Raw genomic sequence first — 7,449 nt, 5'->3', positions numbered from 1 at the left:
GGGTTAGGGTTAGGGTTAGGGTTAGGGTTAGGGTTAGGGTTAGGGTTAGGGTTAGGGTTAGGGTTAGTGTTGGGGTTAGGTTTAGGGTTAGGTTCTGATCACAGGTGAGGGCTGGGGATGCTGATGGCGTCCGCAGCTTGCTTACCAGAGCAGGGTCTTCAATGTGCAGAAACCCCGATGACGGGAAAGAGGCTGTAAAGTGCACGAGTGTCTTTCAGGACTCCAGTGTCAGCTGGAAATGCTGATCCGTGATTCGGAAACTGCCACTAAAGATGAATTGCAGTTTAAATTGGATTTTGTAAAAGCAGCCATAAAACATCTTGCCATGCAGTGCCATCTTCTTTATAAAGTGTTTTATTGTGCAAAATCCCTCAATACTGTGTGCTTCAAAGTGGTGTGGATCCTTGCTATCTGGTGATTCTGCTTGCTTGCAATGCTCTAACTTGTCTCGCTCAGGGATCTCTGAGGAAATGATGGGAACACAGAATCAAATGCCCTGGTGCCAGCAGTGCCCGGGATCTGCTTGTGTGTTCTTCTGAGGTGAAGCACAGAGAATGCAGTGGTTTTTGGTCAGGTTAGTATACTGAACCAAATAGCATCAAAGTCATAGGACAGAAGTGTTTCCTGACAGCCATTGCAAGGAAACAAATAAGTAGCATTCACAAAGTTTAACTTTCCATTCTGCTTCCAAGCTCAGTTACACCACTCAGGACATCAGGTCAATGGTAGGAGCAGACAGCAGCATCGCTTATCCACCAGAACAGCCCCTTCTCTGTCTCTGCCACACTAAATAGCTTTTTTGGTCAAGCCCTTTGCCAAGTGAGTGGTATGGGGAGAACTGAATTATTTAATCAACAGTTTGAGGTTGTGAACATTTAGTGGAAAGGCTTGTAATTTTTGCTCTAATGTATTATCTCATTACAAGTCATCTATTAATTTCAGAAGGCATTTCATATACTGCTTGTTTAAAAAACAGGATGTCCATATTAGAGAAATGCCTGTGGAACTGAAGGCCTCTTTTGTGTGTTTCATTCCCTTGCCCTTTGCTGGGCTGCCAGAAATGCTGTTAATGGAAAATGTTCCTGGCTCTCTCATCTCCAGCACAACTGACTCCTCTGAGATGAACTTCCAGCGCCACAGGTCTGACTCCCTCCTGCCACTCAGCCCGTCCTGCATTTCGTTGCTTGTGCTACAAACTGGTGCTCTTTCCCAGGTGAAAAGCACCACATGAGCTCATTTTATGTTTGCTAAGGACAAAGCATCTCAAATTCACTGTAATGTACATCGACCTCCAGATTTGCTATTCATGTATTTCTTATGGGGTTTTTTAGCCATTCTTTAAATTAAAAAGATTGAGCAGGGTCTTTTATACCCATGTAGGCAGATTTTATTCCATGCTGTTCTTCACTACCTGCTCTTCTCAGCTAAACCACTCAACAATTAAATGGCATGCACAGACCAGACAGTGGGTCCTTTTCTTAAGGTGCTGGTGAGCCAAGCGCTGCGGTGGTGCCGGTCTGCCCAAGCTGACCCATTCCATTCGTGTTCTGTTCACTGGTCCCATGAGCTGCTAATGGCCGGGCAGTGCTGGGCATCCCTGCTGGGCTGACAAGATCTGGTCTCAGTACTAATCATCTCCCTGCCATGAAAAATCCTTGATCTCTGCATCATCTCCCTGCCATGAAAAATCCTTGAAGCAGAAATGTTAAATTTCTTCAGTGCCTCCTGTCTCTGAAAAGAATATGACAGAAAACAAATGTGCATAATCTTGTTAGAGTAATGCTACTATTTTTAATGAACTGTTTCAGATTATGCCTTGAAGTAAGAAGGGGAAAAAGCATAAAATTTCCTGTTTCTGATGGTTCTTTCTGTCTCAGAAAAGAGAACTTTGGCACACGTACCAGACATTTGCTAGGAATTGGATGCTGACAGTGAGCATTGGAATGTCCCGTTTTCCTGCCTGTGAAAACAGAAAATGCCATCATGCCGGAATATTAAGAGGATAAATACATTGAAATTAGTGCAGTACTTCAAAAATTTATGTCCTTGTCTTGCAAGGTGTTAATGCACTGGTGGTCTGCACCAGATCCTGGGAAGGTCACAGAAGAGTGTTTGTACCCCTCGAGGATGTGTGAAGGAAGAACCAAGCATTGCTGCACTGGCAGGAGTTTCATTCTTACTCTGTCCCAGGCCAGTCCTAATGCTGAGCACCCCACTGCAGGATGTGAAAGAAGAAAGATTTATCTTTGCAAAATAATACCATACTTCCAGAGTGAACTTTTGTGTGAAGTAATTTATGTCTCATTTAAACTCTCCTCTTCAGCTTCATGCCTGAGAAGTCTGTCTGCATTTTATTCTAATAGTCAATAGGAGATCTTAAATGACAATCTGGGTAATAGTGGCTATTATTAGAAGATTAAGGCAGCCAAATTGAGTACACTCTAGAGGGACTTTTGATCCCAGCTTTACGCACTTCTTTCCATATAAAACACTAGGAGCAGACCTTTCAAGCAATGGTGGTGTGCTTCGAAAGGGGGGGCTGAAATACCACTCCATCTCCCAGCCAGAGTTTCTCTGCTAACTCCTTCTGACTCTGACGCCGTAGTGTGAATAGACAGGTTCTCCCCTGATATCATCAAAAATGAGAAGATGAGCAGTGAGTCACTCTCGTGGATTGTTCACACTTAGCTTGCTCCTGGGAGCTTTCCTGTGGCTCCTGGGCCTGTGCCTGCCCCAGGGCAGGAACCCTGCTCCCCACCCCCGACAGGCTCTCCTTTCTTCAAAAGGCAGCAGGAAGCATTGGTGGAGGAGGGGAGAACGATGTGATTTCTTCTGCTTCTGAAAGGTCTGATTTAGCGGGAAACAGACTGAAAACAGGTTCCTGAAGAAAAAAGAAAAAAAAAAAAAAAAAGTGCTTAGTGCTACCAGTTACTAATAAAATAAATGTCACAGCTAGATATTTGAAGCATAAAACCAGGGTACAAACATCTTACAGGACATGTTCATACACCCCTCTGCCTCTGCAATGACTCTATTTAAGCCCCTGTGTTTGAACCCTTGTAACTTGCTAAATGACAAAGGTTGTATGTATTGATTAAAATATGTATATATTTATAGGTCATAATCTTGACTACTTACAAATCTTTGAAAGTAGAAACAAGACAAAATATAAATTACTGGTATGTGCAGGTGGTATTGGCTTTTAGCTAAAACTATGTATTACAAAAAGATGATGCCTGTTGATGTGCCAGATATCACGTAAGTGACCTTGGACAGTAAACTGTAAGCTCACGCTGCGGTGCTAGGCCTTCTTGCTCGCCCATGACTTACCCAACAGCTGCCACATGCTACGTCTTTGCTGTGTTGCCGCAGGCTTTTGGCTGATGCTCTGCCTTCAGTTCAGTCCAGGGAAGAATGAGTAAAGCTCTTGGACAAGCGCTGGGTCTTGGCTGTATTTTTGGGCCAAACCTTGTCTTGGTTAACTTGTGTTGGTGTGATGGGCTGTTCAGGCTATCTGCACTGGCAGATGTTAGATCTGAAATGCTGTTATTTTGGTTGGCATGGTGAATATTTAATTCAGATTGCTCTTGAAAGGATTGCTTTGACAGGGACTTCGTATATTCCCATCTCAAGAATTAGTACTTCACGGTTGGATTTTTTTGCTCTAAAATTCTCAACATCAGACTAAATTTAGTCATGTAGAAATCAATAAATTACTGCCAACTTTAACATAAGGGCAGAGTTAGGTTAATGTTAAATGTTTTTGAACAATCTTACTCATGGTATTTAGGCTCTTCTCCTCTTTAGTTGAGAATGACATGATGAAAAACTTTCCACTGCTTTAAATGTTAAGGAATCTCTGAAAATATTTAGAAGCAATCAATTCAAAATGTTCTATGGTTTGGGTTTTGATATTTTTTTTGAAGTACAGTATGTTCTTTTGCAGATTTTCATCCAAGCTACACGTTCATGTCCCAGAGGCTTGTTTCCATGGTGCATTTGTATTTCTATCACAGAGTATGTCCAGTGACACAAAGATATGAGAGGCAGATCTTGGTGGAGTATTTAGTTTTATTTAAGAGCACTCTACTAAAGGGCAGCTGAAGACGAGCCCTTTGTCTGTCAGAGCATGGAGAAAAAAAAACTGTTCTGTAAGCAGTGCTGGAGCTGGAGCACCATTTTCACATTATTAAGTTGTGTGCAACCAGCTGGGAACTATGTAAAACTCCACTTAGATATTTCCTTTGTCTTAACAGTACATATGAAAATAAGTAGCTTTTGGAGATTTGTTTCATGTATTCCACCTCCTACTAAACTTTTCCATACATTTCTCTCTGCTAACAGAACAGGGCAATAAGCTTACAGAAGTGCAGGTTGGTACCTACTGCTATTTTAATTTAAATGAATATTTCAGGGGGTTCGGAGGAGGGTATATGTTCTCTGTTTTGATGTTCTGTGTATAATAACAAGTTGTAACTTGGTTGTTCAGAAAAATAAACCAGTTCAGTACTGCTACAGCAAAGTCCAAAGTGCCAATAAAACAGCAGGAAGTATTCTTACGGAGGAGGATAACTGTCCTCACACTGCAGGAGTCCTTGGGTTTGAATCTGCTCCCGGGTACTCGCCATGCTCAAGCAGGCTCCAACTGAGCAGGCGGGAGCATTTTCCCTGACTGAATTCTCCTGGTGGCCCAGTATGGCTCGGGGGGAGCAAGAGGTTCTGGTGCTGCTCCCCATGGTGGGAGCGCAGCTGTGGGACAGCCCGTGGGTCTGTGCCCCGTGGAGAAAATGCTCGCAAAAAATGTGCTCCTTTAGCTGCCAAGGCTGGGAGAGACATCCATGGCTCCTCTGGACAGAGCTCCCACTGAAACGTCCTTTGCTGCCTCTGCGGGGTGACTGCCCCTCCGTGGGGTGAGAGCCCGGGCGAGACAGCCCCTGCTCCATCCCTGCCACACCAGTGTCTTGCCAGATTCCCCAGTACTGGCCACCGCAAACCAGAGGCATGGTGAGACAGCTCTGCTAAACGCTGCCCAAGGGACAGAGCGAGCCCCAGCCCTGAGCTCAGCCCTTGCTGCAGTCTATGAGGAACATTTGGCCACGTTGCTTAGCAAGGTGGATGGTCCCCGACTTCTGAGTCATACAGGTGTTTTTTGTATAATGGAGAAGTATTCAGGTGAAAGCACAGGTTTTCCAGGTTTTTTTATATGGTGCTTTTACTGTGGAAATCATTTAAGTTCCTTTTTATTCCGTAGCAGCCTGTTGATGGTGCTCAGCTATAAACTGATTGCGCTTTGCTGTTCATCAGTCTACTAAAATAAAAAACCAAACATGTTTCTGTAGTAATGAAACCCTTGTGTCTGTTCCTGGAGAAGATGAGTTAATTGCCAACCAATAAGCTCATGTCAGAAAGTGGGTGAACCTGGAACAAGATCTGCAGAGTGTGGAAGGGAAGAGAAAGAACAGAAAATGGAAAAAGAACTGTAAGGGATTGATACATTAATTTTTCACAGCTTGCAGAGAAAGCAGAAGAAATGGATTCCTTAAGGTGAAAAGAATGGGCACTTAAATGGCAATGAAATTATTCTGTAAATGCTAGCACTTTCTGCAAGTACCAGACAGTAATCAGATCCATTCAAATATATAAATTCAGAGATTAATAACATGTAAGGCCAGTAGAGACCATTGTAAGTTCTTCTGACCTTCTCCCTCATGTGGGTCATGGAGTACCTTTTATATATATAAATGTGTAAGAATTATCGAGTGCCAGTTCATGGAGCTTGACTTTAGTTTATATGATTTAAAAATCAGACTGGCACCAATCAGGAGTAAGACCATCAAAATTACACTGCTACAAAACCCCATCTTACAGGAAAAATCAGGCGTGCCCTGGTAAATGGCTGGCTTCTGACATTTGGATTGTACTGAGACAGTGCAGTTTGGTTTGCAGTTTTATCTTGTGTGACTCTGGCAATGTGCTAACTTCCCCCAAACTCCCAGGCAATTATTGAACCTTCTGAAAACACACTGGCAGTACTCAGCCATGACCTGCCATTTTTTTGTTTTTCATCCATAAGGCCATGTATTTTTAACCTGGATTTTGCACTGTCCCCTCTGTGGAAATCAAAGAGCCAGATCTCTGCCCAGGACAGAGGTGATGGTGATGATGCCTGTTCCTGTGGCAACCCAGCACAGCCCTGTGCACGCCTATGCAGAAGGTCATTCCCATAGCAAAGGGCTGACGTACAGCTGTACTAATTGGAAACCAGGACTGATTGTGTGGTAGTAGAGTAGGTTGATGGTTGAAGAGAAGTCATGTACTGGGCCATTTTTCCACATCTCATTGACACGGGGCCTTAGATGTTTCTTAAATGAACACCTCCTGGAAGATACGACTGAAGACTCTTATCTCACGGAATCACTCAATAGCACACCTCATTTGTCACCTGAGTAACAACTTATCACAGTGGTTTAGACTTGTGTTGCTTCCATAAGCTGTCCGTGGGAGTTCAGTGAACAGACAAACATAGAAAGCAGTGCCATTATTTCAGCTGCTGTGGAGATGTCCAAGTTATGAGGTAACTTCTGCAGGTGTGTGAAAAAAGGGGAGAGGATGGTATTGAAAATTCCTGGTAGGTGATGGATGTGGTGCTGAAAAACTGCATCTGTTAATACTCATTCATAGTGTTGAAGAAAGATGCTCTTTGTCTATGTAAAGCCAAAGGCATCCCTCATCAGCAGAAGTGGGTAGCCTTCTTTAAGCAAGGACATCCTGGAGCCATTAGACCATGAAGAGGGCACATTGTCATCTTGGTAATCAAACTCAAGGTTCATGTATCCTTTAGAGGAACTACCCTCATTAGGATACTAAAAATCACACCTGTATGTCAAGAAGACCCTTGCCCAGGTGAAGATCCTTCCCCCCGAGCATGTGTAGAAGTATTGTGTCAGCAGTATTATAATCGTAACCACTCATCATAGAGAGGATGGACTTGGAAAATTACTAACTCTGCAAGTTTTGTGTATAGTGCGGCAAGTTCTGTCGGTGTGCTTGATTTGTGGGAAACAACTGAGCACCGAGGCTTGCACAACCCTGAAATAAATAAGCAACGTCTCTCCTGAGTGCGGGGTTATTGCACACTGGGTGATGAATCCGCTTTTCAGATAACAACAGGGTTTTAAAATTTCCCAAGTAGGTGTTTTATAAAACAACATCAGAGAATGAAAAGTTACCATGTTCTGGCTGTGACACGAGCATTTACAGTCCAAAAGGCCTCTCTGGTGCTGAGCCGGGAGCTGGGCCGTGCAGATGGTCGCCCCTGGCCCGGGTTTCATGTTGACAGCTCCGCTTCCCGCCGCGATCTGTGGGCTCGGAGCCGCGGCCGAGCGCGCCCGGGGCTCGGCCTCAACCCGCTGGGGAGGGCGGGGAACGGTCACTATGGAGGGCGGCCTG

The sequence above is a fragment of the Athene cunicularia genome (assembly GCF_003259725.1).
Source record: "Athene cunicularia isolate RWA chromosome 12 unlocalized genomic scaffold, athCun1 chr12_part1, whole genome shotgun sequence".
Classification (NCBI taxonomy): Eukaryota; Metazoa; Chordata; class Aves; order Strigiformes; family Strigidae; genus Athene; species Athene cunicularia.
Note: the sequence above shows the minus strand (reverse complement) of the source record.